We start from the raw sequence: 17,253 nt of genomic DNA, 5'->3' as shown, positions 1-17,253 counted from the left end.
TCTAGTGGTTAGTTTGATGGTTGCTTTTCTTACCGGAAATTAAAATGTATTCCCTTATTTTTTTGAGTGGCAATTCAACTTCAATTCATGCATAAAAGAGCACTGATTTTTAATTATTGTAAACGAGTGCTTAAGAGGTTTTTAATACCATTTTTATGTAAGTGCGAGTATAAGGAATATACTATACTACTTCATATTCGCGTAGTTTGGCTAAAGAGAAATTCTCTCTGCTTGACAATACGACTATAGTTGTGGGCTTGAGGATTACTGATGAGCAAAGCATTCATGAGCTTGAGGACTGTGGTAGAATTGCGTTACGGATGAGACATAACGACGTTCTTTAAGCGGTCCAAATGCATGATTATCATTTGACCACTCTTTTCTTACAAAGAAATGGCGGAAATCTTTCCCGTCGAAATAAAAAAAATTCAGTTTCATCTCGGTCGTGTAACGTGGAGTCTCCTATATTACCAGATGTATTTTATATTGTTTCGCTTTGATTTCACGATATTGTACAAAATATGGAGTTTTGTTAGGTTTGAATATCCAGCAAAATGTATCACTGAATTTACGAAACTGTGACCTTTTGCAATTTAAAAAAATGAATTTGTAGAGTTGAATCTCAAAACTCTGAATTTGTACCATTTTTTTACGCTAGTTATAGCTATCATTAGTTTTCATCATTGAAAACAAACATTCGAATTTTTTTGACAGGTCGCTTATAGCAATCATTAAAAACTCATGTCATTGAAATAAATGTATGATTGACATCCACCAAAAAATTTTTACTGACACAAATCTATCATTGGAATTATGTGCAATTGGAACAAAAATCAGTGTAACAAATTATTTCACTTTTGAACATAAAAGTATCAGCTGTTCAGGAAAATTAATTTCCGTTCGGAAAACAGAAAAACGCATTTTTAAAGAGAAATAAATGTGCAATTATACTTATTTTTCTTTAAAAGAATTCTTTGTGTGATTTCCGAGCGATCAAGATATAAATTTCATTTCTAATCAAATTGAAACACAGTCAAATATCGATTCAAGCATTTTTCGGATCGATTTCATTGATAGCTAAATCTGGCCCTTAACGTAAAATTAATTCATTCATTTGACAATCCTAAGGAAATAACGTAATGTTAGGTAATGTAATGTGACTCCAAACGGAAGCTCTAGTTCAAATTTGCTGAACATTTGCTTTGTCTGACAGCCAACAGCTGTAAAAAAGTTTTGCTTTTGGAGGGATTCCCATTGCAAACAAAAACAGCGTTAAGTTGGGCCTGCTTCGAGGTTGCTTTGAATGACACTTCCAATATGACATTTCTAAAATAGCAATTCTATCATTAGAAATGTCATATTGGAAGTGTCATTCAAAGCAACCTCGAAGCAGGCCCAACGTAACGCACACGAAGCTTAAGCGTGTTTGTGTTTCAGCCATATAATACTTGAAATACTTTCCTTTAGCTCAGACAATCGATCCGGTTGACTTGAGGCTTGGTTTTTCTTAATGTTAGAACTTTATCTTGTACATTTCGTGCGATCTCCCTTTCAAAGTTTGGATGAATTTGTAGTCGCTGATTTAGATCGATATTTTGTATATGATACATCAAGGGAATTTTTTATTCCACAAAGAACTTTGTATATAGTTGAAGACCATAAGTCCAAACGGGAATTAGTACTTAGGCTAATATTCCATTCGTTTGTTTACCAGTACATTCTTCTGAAGTTTAACTTTTCCCAGTATTATTGTATGTACTTTTTTCAAATAAAGCTTCAAATCCAAAGACATTCCACGGTACATATTTGGCAGTATTGGAAAGTGATTCTTTTGTAGAAATTGGAACATTATATATGGTTATAGGATACTTCCTTGTGGTACACCGGCGGCTGCTTTCTTTAATTCCAAATAATTTTGGTCCTAAAGTACTATAAAGAGTCGGTTCGTAACATATAATTTCAGTACTTCGTTCCAAGCCCCAAGTGCTAAAGTTGTCAAGGGCTTTTGAGAAAAATCTAAGAATTAAGGTGAACATTCTTATTTTTACTTCCTATCAAATCTGTAATTCGATGGACTGTAACTAATATTTCATAATAACTATTCTTTCTTCTGTTATTTTGCCCAGCTTTTTCATCAGAGGCAGTTTCTCGACAACGTTTGCCACGATGACGATAAGCAATATTGTGCTGTAAGATGGTACTTTTGTCAGTGACTTGCCTTGTTTAAATATAACAATGATTTCTGCAATTCTCCAATAATATGGCACATATTTAGCGTTTTTTATAATTGCAAGTTTTTGATTGACGCCTATCGATTAGGTATATTTCTTTCAGAACTTGAGCACTGAAAAGATTGCACCCTGATGATTTTGTACGAGGTAATTTACATTGCAACATGCTTCTTTGAGCTGAAATTTCACATTCGTCGGTTCAATAAAAAAACTATTAGGGACAGGTATCGGTTTTTTTTTCGGATTATGTGGTTTTTTCAGAAGCTTCGCTGGTAAAGAGTATTCGCTTGTTGTTAGAATTTTCAGAGACCTCATTTTTTAACTCACTGATTCTTTCTTTTAAGCTCCCCCGGAAATGTCGTAAATTACCATTTCATTCGAGTTCTTCATTTTTTCAAAATCAGTTCCTTTATTTTGCCAAGATATTCTATTTATGTTTTTCTTGAGTTCGAAATAGTTGGAGTACTTTTATCCCCAGTCAAAAGAAAAATATAAGGAAAACAATTTTAATTTTTATGATCTAAAGAGCCTGAGATGATTTGTTGTTGATTTATCCCTTAGGACAGAAACACCCTTTTATTTAGGTTCATGTGGCTATTTTTCGGTATACTTCTAAAAAGTATAAAAAAAAAATTATAATTCCTTCTAGTCTCTTAAACTTTTTTAAGTGAAAAATTAAAACTCGGTTGAGTTGAATTAATTTATTCATCAAGTTCTCAGGTGTTAAAACTCTGATTCAGATTTCAGTTTGAGATAAAACTTACTTAGGTCCTCAGACCAGTTAAGTCCGTAGAAAACCCCTTAAGGGGCATAGGGCCTCTACTAAGCCTACGTGCCATCGTATGCGGTTTCCAAAGATGTGTTCCAGCTCCCTCCGACTCTTGCGACGTGACGATGATTCGGCCTCTACTGTCCTGCGCCATGTGCTTCTCGGTCGTACAGCTCTTCTTCCTTTTTTTATGAGCGGATTCCAATGCATTGCTTGGCTTGCAATGCAGTTGTTACCTTTTCGAAGCGTATGTCCAATCTATTGCCTCTTACGCCTTCGTACTAAAGAGTCTATAGGTTCCTGACCTGTCTTTCTATGAAGTTTGGCCAGAAAATCCTTAGGACATTACGAAGAAATCTATTCACGAAGGTGTGCAGCTTTCTTGTTATGGCTGAAGCAACCTTCCAACCAAGCACAGATTCGATATTTGTGCGAAACAGTCGTAGCTTTGTTCTTAAGCTGATACGAGTTATTCCTTCAAATTTTTGACAGCATACCGAAGGCCGCTTTTGCTTTGCCAATGCGACAGGTGACTTCTTGTTCGGTTCCGGCCTCGATAGACACGATACTTCTAAGGTGTTGAAAGCTCTTGAAATATTAATCAATCAATCAATTTTGTTTTGCCGGAATTAATTTTTAGCTTCACGACTTCTGCTTTTGTCATTTCATGGAGATTCATAATTCTTTGACAGAGACGCAAACATCGTCCACGTAATCCAAGTGCTTTAAATAGGATGTTAAAATCCGTTGTATACCCCCGCTAACTGACAAAGCTCCGCACAGTACGTCGCTTATCTCGAACTTAAACCTGTCTGACTTCGCTTCGGATTTCAAAATCATCTGACAACCTACCATCGTGCAGAACGTGACACTTGGATCCATCATATGCTGCTTCATAATAGCAATTAATTTTTCTGGGTAGCCTCTCCTCCGCAAAGCTAACCACATATACTCCTTGTTAACGCTATCAAACGCCTTCTCGAAGTAGATGAACTGCAGGTGTAGTGGTGCTCGATAATCAACGCTCTGTTCAATAATGATCCGCAGGTTGTTAAAATGATCAATATAAGAGGATCCAGAGCGGAATCCTCCAGTATGACTGTTGCTACTACTTCGGCAACAGCAGGTAGAACTCAAATTCCTCTCCAGGTTTTGCACTTTGTATGATTTCCTTTTTTTGGGAGCTTGACGGTCATTCCCTTCTTCTACTCATTGGGAAAACTTTCAGTGGTTTGGGCTTCTTTTATGAGCAAATGAAGCAGTTCGCTTGATGATGTTGGCGCTGCTTGTGGAAGCTCTGCTAGAAGTCCTACCGATTTGTTGTTCTTAAGTGCTTTAATTGCGGCAACGATCTCATCTTTACTGGGAGGTGCGATGCGGATTAGGGAATTAGTTTGTCCGTGCGCTTCAGAAGACATTGGCTGCACATTGTTTGCAAACATTCGGTTCAAAACAGAGGAAAAGTGTTCTTTCCACCTTCTGACTCGTTCATCTACAACACTGCTTTTAAAACCGAGGAAAAGCGTTCTTTCCACCTTCTGACTTGTTCATCCACCGAACTAAGCAAAGTACCGTCTTCTTCTTTCACTAGGTGTTGCTTTGAGCTGCGTTAACTGGTCAGCGTTTTGGTTATTCTGTAAATGGTCTTGCTGTCGTACCTGTTTGCAGCATCTTTGGTTCCTTGCACGAATACGGTGATGTAGTTACGCTCGTCACGGCGCGGCGGCGCGCACTTCGTTGAACCTCACAATAGCCAAAAGTCGTCAAATCCATAGAGGAATGGAGTTCAGTTACGAAGATGCTAATCTCTGTAACCTATCCTGAAGAGTCAAGAAACTTCGCCCTTGCAATTTTAGCTAAGGTTTGTATATAGGGATGCACAAATCATTGCCCACCGGCCACCACTAGGAAGTAAAGCAAGAGCTTCGCTATGGCAAGAAAGTTGTATTGCAGGCCTTAACCAAGTTTTAAGCAATCACCAACCCTTGAGGGCCTAGAATATTAGTTCTCGGTTTAGCGATGTGTTTTGTTCTCTGAACGATTTAATGATCAGGTAACATTGTTTTAATAAACTTGAAGTCGCCGAATTGTTTGTATTTGCAATAGTAATTAAATGTTAGAAAAAATACATAGTTATGGACGCGGACAAGTCGAACTCACCATAACTTTCAGACTTAAAAATACATGTAACGTTTGAAGTATCCGACCTATCAAAAAAAACATAAGAAATGTTGGCCAACAATATATTTATTTCTTTGCATTGTCTCCGTTTAGCTTAGTACACATTTTTTACAGCGATGTTCAATAGCTTTGATACCCTGTTTATAGTGAAAATCGTCGAGCTTCTCAAAGCAGCCTTCAATCGCAGACTCCACCTCTTCATTGTTAGAAAATCTTATACCATCAAGTAATTTTTTTTCAAAAACAATATACAAGCTTTAAATCCATATTACTCGGACGCGACCACTTTCCCCTTACCACGATAACTTTAACTCCATGAACGTTCTATCTGCTCACAGAAAAATAAAAATGAAACTTACAATTACAATTATTTAATAAACTGAAAAAATGACAAAATTGTTTACCGCGTAATCAAAACTGACAAACATTTAATATTATTACTCGATAGAATGTCTGAAATGTATGTCAACAAATTCTACTGGGTGCTATGAAAGTTGTTTATTATTTGTTAGAACTTCGATTTATTAAACCGAGATCTAAGTCCTTTAAACAATATTACATTTACACCGAGTTCTAAGGAAACTAGCTAAAGTTCTAAATATTTTCAAAACAAAATTTCTATGAGATGTTACTTCTGTCGGGGCTAACTTTGTTTAAGTATAACAATGATTTTAGCAATTCTCTAATGATGAGCTTTCGAAACTTGAGCAGTGAAGTGATTTCTGGTTATTTCTTATTACGTTACTTATATTGAAAAATGTTTCTTATTTCTTTGAGCGTGACAAAAGAAATGTCTCATTGGTAGCTCCTAAGGAAATGGAAATGGAAGTGAGATGCAAAAAGATCAGCTTTTTGTATCGGGCTTACGATTTGCCATCTTTAGATTTTATTGACGGGTTTCGTGTCTGTGGTTCTTTTAGACGAAGAGTGTTCCGTAGAAGTATCGGTTAGACCTTTCAAAAACCTACTTATTAAATTATTTTTGAATTCACTGATTCTTTATTTTTAAGCTCGTTTTTTAAACGAAATCTTATAGGTTGCCATTTCATTCGATCTCTTGGTTTTTTTCAAAATCAATTCCTTTATTTCTGTACAAAGTTTCCGTTTGACTCGACTCGATACACTGTTTAAAGTGAGAACCGTCGAATTTTTCAAAACATCGAGCCCTTTTTCAAGTTTGGAAACAGCAAATTATCAGAGGGGGTTTAATCTGGCAAAAAGGGTGCATGAGGAAGCAAATAATTAACTCATTGATTTTGACCATTTTCTTTATTGCTGAAAAACTTCGCCAAACACTCGATTAAAATCCTTACGCTGCTTTTTTTGTTCCATTGTGAGTAATCGATGCACACATTTTGTACGACCCCGTTTAAACTCCATCACCCAAGAGTAGAACCTAGCTTAATATTTATTGTACTGACGATTTTCAAATTAAAGTGTTGTATAACTTAACGATGACCAAATTTGTCCATGTTTACAAATTTACTGAGAGCGTTCGCTATTGATGGCTGCTAAACAAATACTGAATAACGTAGGGTCGTCGTCGTCAAAATTAAGCTTTAAATAGTTGGTACTCTCTGCCTTAGTCATTCTTTCAAACAACAACCGACATCTATACGTCAGCTCGGCTTAGCTTCTGACTAAAAAAAACCATGGACAATTTGTTAAGAAATATGTAAATTTAAATATCAAACGTGAAACATTTCCATAGTTGGACATTTTATTTGTTTAAATAAATCAATTCGTCCGTGTGGACATTATGTGCTTTAAAGATTCCAAAATATTGATTTAGTTATACTTTGTGCTGAAAAATGATATACATACAACTTTCAAATCCATATAAATCCTACCGGTTATGAAAATAGTTTATTATATGTTAAAACTATGGTTCATTAAACTGAGGTCTAAGTCTCTAAAACTCAATAATAAAAATTCTAAGGAAACTATAAAAAGTGAAGAAATGCTCAAGTTCTAAATATTTTCAAAAACAAATTCTAAACACAAACCGAGAGTCATAAAATCGAGTTTTAAATTGATTTTAAAAATAAAGTTTTTTGCTATGTAAACAACAAATTAAATCAAATACCCCAGTTTTAAATTAAATTCGAGAAAATTGATAAGATTTTTCTACGAAACCAATTTGTTTGGGTTTATCTCATTTTTGATTCAATGTTTAAATATTTTCTTTAAATTTCTTTTAAACACAAAAAAAATCTAAATCACCAAGAGGTTTGATTTTTCCCCAACCGAAACGCAAAGTTTAAATTTGTTATTGATTTGTTTAAATATTTTAAAAGAGTATAAAAGTTTATATGTATTTTTCATATTTTTACCACAAAGTTCATTTTCAATAAGGGATTGAGGGTTGTTTTTGTTTGGTCCCTTATATTTTTGCAATTTGTTGCGTTCATTGATATTTCTCGCCATTGTTGAATGGACGACTTGAATAGAGAATAAAAAATGTGAAAAATTAAATTGTAATATTAAAATAGCTTAACCTTTTTGGGAAAGTTCAAAAAGAAACAAAATATACCTTAGAGTAACCTTTAGCCATTTGCTTTGTATTAATATTTTGTATCGTGTTTCAAAGGGTCGATTTGAGCATATAATGTATGTACGTGACTTAACTTGGTCATCCTCATCATTAATAGAAATATAGACTTGACTTGGCAATGAAAGAATACATATGTATGTACATATCTATGTATGTATATAATATAAAGGTGAATAGCAAAATCGAGTTTGAAAGGAAAATTTGTATATCCTTTCAAAATAATTGTATATTCGCATGACAAAATATTAAATGAACTTTTTATATCGACAGCCTTACCTTTCCCTAACCTTTCTTCGAGTTGTTGTTTTATCGTTCAAAATATTGAATTTTATATTATTTAATGCTGCAAAATGCCAGCACGCTATCGCTATGTAATAATATACAAAGTACCATTTTAATAAAAAGTGAATTTTATTTTGGCTCCAGTAATTTCTCCAAAAATCTAATAAATTCCACAGATAAACGATATTATTTTTCAAATTTTCTTAAAGTATATTTTTACGTCAAAAACATTCATTAAGAATACCAAAGGGAACTTCTCGCGTAGAAGCCTAGAAATAGGAAGTAGGTTGGCTACGGCACGTTATAAGTCGCACGTTATACCTTTAAGGTTTCTAGTGTGCTAAAGAACTTTCCAGGCATCACTACGAGTTTTGATCAATGATCAATGCTGTTCGTATGTCCCTACTCGTAGAAGATATTGAATGCGCATACTGAATTTCAGAACCATCGGTTGAGCCAAGTTATAGGAGCGCCGTCAGTGTTAAATAATAACAATTGATTTTTCGAAAATTCGCAAATTTATTGATAATTTGGTTGTCAATACTCAATGGAAATACCTCAGTAACAAGTGCAATCTCCTGCATTGTCAATTATGGACTGCGACCGTCAGGGCATACTTTCCACTAGTATTTCTGCATATTCTACCGAAAAAGACCTTCAAATATTCCGAATTTGTCGAAAAAGTTAAACTAAATTACAAGGCTTGTGCCTGCGAAGCTGCATTTTCATCAGAGCCCACACACTTGCTATGGGATCTGCACCCGGTGACTGAGATGGCCAATCTGAAGTGGTAACTCCGTTTTGCGCCTTTCACTCGCTACACGCTCGATTCCGATGTTTTGGATCGTTGTCCTCTTGAAGGATACAGCTTTCATTTTTTTTTGATGGTAAGAAAGCCTTTTTATTATTTCATACATTTTTTCGACATTTAAATTCTCGATAAATAAGAACAAAGTACCAAAACCTTTGTTTGAGAAGCACCCCCAAACTTTGACCTTGACGGGGTGTTTAACAGTCCGTTGAATCATCCTACTGGTTGAGGTTGTCCAGGCGTGTTTGATGCTCGGAAATACCCAGAAGGAGGTTTCATCAGACAAAATCACGTTTCTCCGATCGCGGTCTAAGTTTTCCTTCGCCCATTCCACTCGTTTTTTAACGTGTTTTGCACTCAACATTGGTTTTTCGAAAGTACTGCGATATTTTAGTGTATTGGCAAGCAAGTGCCTGCAAATCATTTCGTAAGATATGTCAACACCTTTTGCTTTCAATTTCACAGCAGCTTCACGTAAAGTCAAAGTTGGGTTTTTTCAGAACAATGCGAGAATCTTTTTTTGTCTTTTTTGAGACTTTGTTTACTTGTTTTTGATCTTTTTATAGCGATTCATCCACTTGCTTACGCACTTTCCCATATATTTCTCAGTAGCAGTTCGCGTTAATTTGGGTCCTTTTTCGTGCAAACATAGAAAAATTGCCTCAAAGCGAGAAGCGTAAACAGCACTCATTTCGAAAAACTGCTCAATTGAAGACTAATTTTGACAGACAGCTTACTTTTTACATAAAGCTTGAAGAACTGAGGTGTCATAGAAAAAAGAACAGGACTCTCTGATTTTTTATCTACGTGTAATAGTGACCACGCTCTTATGTAACATACGTAAGCCATCGCAAACCGACTTTGCTTTTTCATTCATATTTATATCAGCTTAAATGGATTTCAGCAGAAATCTCTCCATATGGTGCACATTATTTCGTCTTTATAACTCGATAAATTTTGAAGTTGTTTGTTTATATTCTATTACTGGTGAAGCACTTGAAAATTGACCTTTTTAGGGAGCTCTTGACAAAGTTTATTTTATTGTATCAGAGCTTTGGTGGGTTGTACTTAAGGGGCTATTGTAGTATCAGAAGAATTTGTGGCTAAAAATTTTCGTCGTTTTTCTTCTCTTTGGTGTCGGGGAAGGTTTCAAAAACAAACTTCTTTAATTCATTGAGGTTAGTTTTGGCATACAAAATATAATGGGTTCTATTTCTCCTAAATGGTAGAACATTCAGAAGTTTCAATTTGCAGATATTGTAAAAACCATCAACTTCAGAATTTGTATTAATAGCCGTGATAGGTTTTTCTACACCTTTTCATTACTTTTATAACGGCTTTTTGTAAAAGCTATTAATGGATTAATTCCATCAATATTCTTTCTCAGACAAGAATTAATCTTGAACGATTTGTTGATTCCGCGTTAGGGGCAGTACTCGTAGAAAAAACTTTAAGGGGCCGTGGCACAGGCTGGGATTCAATTCCAAACTTCTAGTATAACTGTATTGCTCTTTGTTTTACTGAACTTGTTATTTTTTTCATGGAACCATTAACAACAACTTAAATATTTACTACAGACACTGTAAGAAACAGGGGCGTATCCAGACTTGTAATCAGGAGGGTAACACACTTAACATAACGATGTGTTTTTGAGGACTGCTTAAAAATGTTCTTTAATTATCTCTAAAGCAGGCTGAGAAAATTTAAATAACATAAAATGTGTATCTTAACCCTACATTTACATATTTCAAGAGTTAAGGTGATTATTTTACTTACTTAAAAGATTTTTTTAGAACACTGTTGTCCAGCAAGCATTCCAAGATTCCACCAGTTTTTTTTAAATAATGCCCTATTTATGAGCTAAAATGCAATACTTATGAAGGGTTTTGGGTGTAAATAAATATAAACAAATAAAGGTAAAAAACAGAGTTGAGAAGAAACTTCAGTGTGACATTTAAAAATTACACATTGCAGAATCTCATTTTACTTGAGTTGTGGAGGGAATAAAAACTTTTATATTTAATTAATAGATATGAAACGTTCATAATGTTTATTTTTTTTTCAATTAGCCATTAGTTTAACGAAAGTGTGACTATTCCTCTTTTTGGGATTTATATTCTTTAAATTCTTATATATATCTTATATATATTCTTTAAAATCTCAATTCTAGAGCAAATTCCAAAGCAAATTCACTTCAAAAAGTAGGTTTCTTTATTTTTTTAAGATTGTTGAAGATAATATTTTGAATAAGTTGTTTATTGAAGATTTGAAGGATATCAAATTACTTCAAAGTGTGAATATAGCGAAATGTTCTACTGCCGCAATCAAATTTGTTGGTGTTGTTCAAAAGCGCCTAACGTTGGGAGATTTTTTAGAAAAATGTGTCCAGATCCCTTCACAAACTTTCCAATACAAGATGGTCGGCTAGAATTGAATAAGTGATATTAACTTAACTGCTGAAGGTCGAAGAGATGTCAATGGCGTTTTAAAATATATGCACACATTTGAATGCGTCCTGATGCCTTCGATTTGGTGCAAGCTTCTTAGCGCTATAAATGAAAGAAGTATCACTCTTCAAGCCATAAACATGACTATTGACGTTGATATTCGAAATATCGACAACATGATCTCCGATTTAAACATTATTCCAAACGGATGGGATCAAATTTTATCTGAATGCAAAGCAGTTGCTACTGGATTGGGGGATGTTCTAGAATCGTTCCCATCGAACTGAAAAAGGCGATTAGAGAGACATTTTGTAGAAAATCGAGGAGCCAGAGAGAAAATTGATACCTCGAATTTCTTGTCGGTTCAATACTATTAAAAATTTGAATGCAACATTTTCATTTTTATGGCAGTTTTAACAATCGCGAAAACTGAGATTAAAAACAGCGCTACAAGGTTCATCCAAAAGTATAACTCCCATATGTGTCTCAAGAGTTGAAAGAAGAAATAATTCATCTGAAACACATTTTGAGTAGAACTTCCTTTATTGAGTTTGCACAATGCTATTTATTCCCATCAGAACTTATAGACGATTTTCCCCAGCACTCTACTCTACTCGCATGTAGAATTAGTTTCTGTCCATCCTCCATTTCAACTGAACTAGACGATATCCGTGAGATTGATTTGATGATTAACACTATTTTTCTGTTCATATGCAAACACAAAAATAATTATTTTTGTTAATTCCAACCAATTCCATGCTATTCGTGATTGAAATAAGAACATACTGTATCAGTAGGCATGAACTTTGAAAAGAATAATAAATATGGGGGGCTCGAGATTTTTCTTGGTGAATATCGTTAAATTACTAACAAATCTTTAGATGAAAGCTTCTCTTATACAACTTAATTGGTCAAAAGTTGATGAATTTGTGCTGAGCGACTGAAATAGGGCTGGATTTTTCGATTAATGTTCTTGGTCGAGTTCTAGGGTAGGTAGAAATGGCGATCTCAAGGCAACCTAGCCTGAGATCCAATTAGCGCTGTAGTGCGCCGTTTTGATACCAAAAACTCGTTTGACCTTTGATTGAATGGGATAGATTGATAGAGAAGCTTCATAGCGATTATGTTAGAGCCATTTTTACGCATTGAGAAAAAAGATTAGGTCTCTAATCTTTGTCTCAGATAGCTCATCGAGTTCTTGAAAGAATGCTTTTCCAAAGCATTTCATTCTGGTGTTTGCCAAAGCAGGACATTTGCAGAGGAAATGGCTTATGGTTTCACTTTCTCTTTGGTCACTACAACTACGGCAAAAGGTGTTGTAAGAGTTACCCAACTTCTCTGCATGAACTCCTATAGGCCAATGTTCGGTACAAACCGCAACAATCCTGGCTATCTCTTGCCTTGGCCTGCATAGAACCCAGATCAGGGTGACACCGAGGTTAATATTCAGGTTCACAAGCTCATCGCGACATTGCTGGACAAATTTAGATGAGGATATGGCCGAGTTAATGTCTTTGACAGCTGCCTGACTGTGTGTAAAGATAGCCACATTTCGGTTTTGGTTTGGGTTTTGTTTAAGTATCTTACATGCCTCCCTTATTGCCAGCAGTTCAGCCTTAAAAACGGTAGCAAAGTCAGGAAGCCTAAAGGATTTGGCTACATTTAGGGACTCAAAAAAGATCCCAGAACCAACTCCGCACTCCATCTTTGAGCCGTCAGTAAAGATGGTTGTGTCGAAACCTATTGACAGGATATCATCCTCCCAATCTTCTCTCGGTGGGAAATAAATATTTAGTTAGATTAGGGTCGAGTATAACTCACAAATATTTTGCACTGGAAGACAACGATAGGATTTGACCGTTGAGTCGAGGTAGCCTAAAGGGCGGTACTTTAGTTTTGGTGGAAAAGAGCAACAGTTCAGTTTTACTTTGGTTAACTCCTAGTCCACAACTAGTGGCCCAGTTGCTAACTTTCTTCAAAGCTGACTCCGTGATTTCACTTATCACAGAGGTGTACTTTCCAGGTCGATTTCTAACTTAAAATTAGTATTTTTAGCAACAAATCTTAAAGGGTTCATTGCCACTACGAGCAAGGGGGGGGCTTCTTGAATACGCCATTGTACTATAATAGGTTGATTGAAAGTCTTACTACACAGTGTTACAAACGTATGTTTTAGGAACAAATGTAAAAACTGTCGACAATTTCTACTATAGAGAAGTGGTAAAGGTATTTGGTAAATTCTTTAACAAAAAAAACTTTTGCAATAGAGATAAATTCTTCTATAAGATTCTGGCGAAAAAAAATAAATTCCAAATAGAGGTTTAAAACCCTATACTATACTATTGACCCTCGGGAAGTCCATATTTTCATCCGGGACATTATTTTTGTGGTCAGAATTCAAAAGCTTGCTTGAAAGAATTCTTTTTGAAATTTTTAAACGTTAAAGATCACAATTTATGGCCCGACTACGTACAATGTAAATTTAATTTTAGCCCATTCTTTTAAGATCTTTTAAGATCAAACCTCACCAATTTACAGCAATCATTAAGAATAGTGATTATTCTTATCGTTAGGCCAAATGGCTAGCCAACAGAAAGTAAAAAAGAGTCGATTTTAATTCTGCAACTCTTCCTTACTTTATGTTTATTAAACAAAAATTCAATATATAATTCTCATAATTATTTTGGTTTGTGTTTACTATATTTTTATAATTTGCGCACGATAAAATTAGTTATAAACCTTAAACCCTTTAATATTTTAAGGAAAAACACAGTGCATGTGTTATTAAAATAGACAAGGAAGGAAAGAAAAACAGACTTAGTTAAAGTATTCCATATTCTTAATGTGCGCCGAAAATTGACCACAAAATTGATGATTATTATTGCGATGGAAAATTTAAATTTTATTACTTAACGTTCTTCTATCAAGACATTATAAAAATGTTGGATTCAATTAATGTTTAAATATATTGACTGTTTGGTCATTGGTTTAATGGTGTTCTCACAGTAAAAGGCCAAAGTTACCATAGTTCGGATAATTGCAAAATGTTTTACATAATGTCGATAAATCCTTTTTCTCACGAGTCACGCGAGTTACTTTTTCAAAAAGGTGCACTTTATATCACTAATGAGGTCACCTAGCGAACTTTAATTTATACTTTGTATATACATATACCTAGGTATAAACTTTGTGGCAGCACATTTAACTTGTAAAGTAATGACTCGCGATAGAGATTTATGTAACCGCAACCATTTTTGTCAAAGGGAAGTATAAAGTGAAAAACAAAACAAGGTATCCCAGTAATGTATTATTTTAATTAAGAATAGAATCATAATCATACATAAACTGTCAAATTAAATTATCTCAATTGGCATTTTACTGATTTGGAAATTAAGTGGATAATCGATTTTAAGAGAGCTTATAAGGGAAGAGTTCGTTTAGTTTTCTTCTGGTCGAAATAAGAGGCATAAAAGAAAGGCAACAAAATCTTTATTCTTTCTCTTAGATTCTTTAATTTGTAGTACCCGTGCCACGTACAGTTTTATTCACGGGTAGGAGGAATTGCAAAATTCCCCAAGAGTAATTATTGTCGTGAAAAAGTGCTTTCTCAAAATTAGCCGTTCGGATTCGGCATATAAACTGTAGGTCCCTTCCATCTCTGACAACTTGACTCGCACGCAGGAATGGTTGACAGTTGTAAGTCACTAGGCCTTTGTTCTTCATGGACTGTTGCGCCACCTAATTTGGTGTGACGTTTTGTCCTACACGTTTGTCGTTTAAGATGCTTTCGTGATAAGAGCATATACTTGGTCCTGCCTTTTATGCTTTCTAAACCCACCTTCTATTCATCTTAAAACGGTCATTACGCTTTTATATTCCAGTCATGGTTTAATTCAAAAACGTAAGTATAAACGCAGTTGAGAAAAACCGAAATAAGTTCAAACAAGCTAAAGCTAGTACGACCTGTAACAGGTATATTCAATGCATTAAATTTTTGGATGACCAGAAATTTCGAAAAAATATACTATAATGTCCCTAAGGTAGTAAAAATGTATGGTCATTTGTAAAAAATGTGCGCAACACTACATCTTCGTCGGATTCAACGCTTGCTTTTTATGACACTCCTTTTGTAAGCTCGATTGATAATGCCAATTTGCTTGCAGCACAGTTTGCTGTTCATTCGAAGCTGCTAATGAGTGACATGACTCCTCTTGTACTTGAAAGCGTAAACGATTCCATGGACGAATCTTCTTTCGCACTCGTTTAGTTACAAGATTGCTTATAAACTTCGACATGAAGAACACCTCTCGTTTTTTCTGACGATGTGCTTACCAATGATGCGTAAGCTTTTCCATCTGTCCTCACCTACTGGTCTCGAATCCTCCTCACCCTTTAACTATCGTCCAATTGCACTTACGACCCTTCTTTCCAAGGTCATGGAAACTTTGATTAATTTTCAGCTTAAGACGTATCTTAAAGAACGAAAAATTCTTAATGGCAGGCAGGATGACTTTCGAAGCAATAACTTGTGATCTCATTGTTCACTTCACCAAGCAGTGGTACAAATCTTAACATCGTTTTGAAGAAAGTTAGATTATTGCACTTGATATTTTAAAAGCAATTGATAAAATCTGGTACCAAGCTCTCTTACCGAAAATACGGGCATTTGGTATTGATGAATCTCTTCTTTGTCGGGTTGTTGGGTTATCTTTGGAACCGTTCAATTCAAGTAGTATTGAATGGGTTCAAATCTGTTATCCACGAAATCAACGCTTTGCTCCATTTTGTTTATGAGACTCTTCATTATATATATAAACGATTTTTTGTCTGAAACTTCTAACCCAAATTGTTTCACTGATGATATCTAGTACCATCAGCTCTTTTTTATTCGTTTTTAGATTATCATCCTTTTTCCTAAGATGTGGTCTACCAACTGTTGTAATAAGCTCATTAAATTCTGATCTTGACAATTGTGTCCAATGTCTAATTAAGAACCGAAAACTCAATGCTCTCTACTGTCTCAGTAGTGCATCACAATCCACTTGTTGTGGAGTGATCACATATTCGACATTGCCAAAAATGCTGCTAAGTGTTAGGGTTTTTTCCGACGCGCGATGCAAAAGTTTTGTATCTCTTCTGATCTGGCAAAATTTTATGAAGCCTATATTCTTCAGAAACTCGAGTACATTTTCCATTACAGAGCAGGTGCTCCATAAATCCACTTGAGTATCCTGCACAGAATTCAAAAGAGAGCTCAAAAAATGATAGGTGATCGTTTTATTACTGAAACTTTTGTATCATTTGAGTACAAACGAGAGTCATTATTCTATCGAATCTTTCATAAAAAATTGCCCTTGCAAAATAGCCAATTTATCCCTGAAACAATTCAAACGCAATACCCGTTCTTCGAGGAATTCTCATCAATTTACCTTTGAGCCCAATTTCAGACGTAGTTTAAAAAATTATGTCAATATTGGGTCATCCGAGTAATCGGAACGGTGGAATTTTGTCAGACAGATGCTGTCAAAAGTGGCCTTGAAATGGATGAAGAGTCAGTGGTTATCGAATTGAAGTCCCCTTGTTCTTTCCAAGATCCGCCGCAATTGGTCAGTAGTGAACTTTTCTGTTCCAAAGCTACACTGATATGGGTCAATCAAGCCGCTGAAGAACGCTTTCAGACATTAAGGTTTCATACATTTGGCATGCTTTCTAATGACCATATTTTGCAGATGTATCGTCACCTGATTGCTTTAAACAGTCCTGTTACGAAGTCTTCATCACCAGGATGCTTTGTTAGTGTTAAAATTCGACAAAGCTTATAAGAGAGCAATATGTTTTTAAGTATCACATACATTAATAAATAAAATTATTTTGAATCATTGAAACTTTACTAAAAATGATAAATGATGTGAGCAAAGAGATTAAACATAAATCACTTTCATTCGTAATAAAACATTTTTCTAAACATTTCCATTGAA

At 34.9% G+C, this 17,253-nt stretch overlaps 1 protein-coding gene across 1 annotated transcript in view; it reads left to right on the top strand.

Annotated features, from left to right (window-relative positions):
* LOC129943360 (synapsin) overlaps positions 1–17,253 on the top strand; it is a 153,754-nt gene that overhangs the window by 35,520 nt on the left and 100,981 nt on the right. The window lies entirely within an intron of this gene.

Source organism: Eupeodes corollae, chromosome 1 (genome assembly GCF_945859685.1).
Source record: "Eupeodes corollae chromosome 1, idEupCoro1.1, whole genome shotgun sequence".
Lineage (NCBI taxonomy): Eukaryota > Metazoa > Arthropoda > Insecta > Diptera > Syrphidae > Eupeodes > Eupeodes corollae.
The sequence above is the reverse complement of the archived record's forward strand: the minus strand, read 5'-3'. Positions and strand labels throughout refer to the sequence as shown.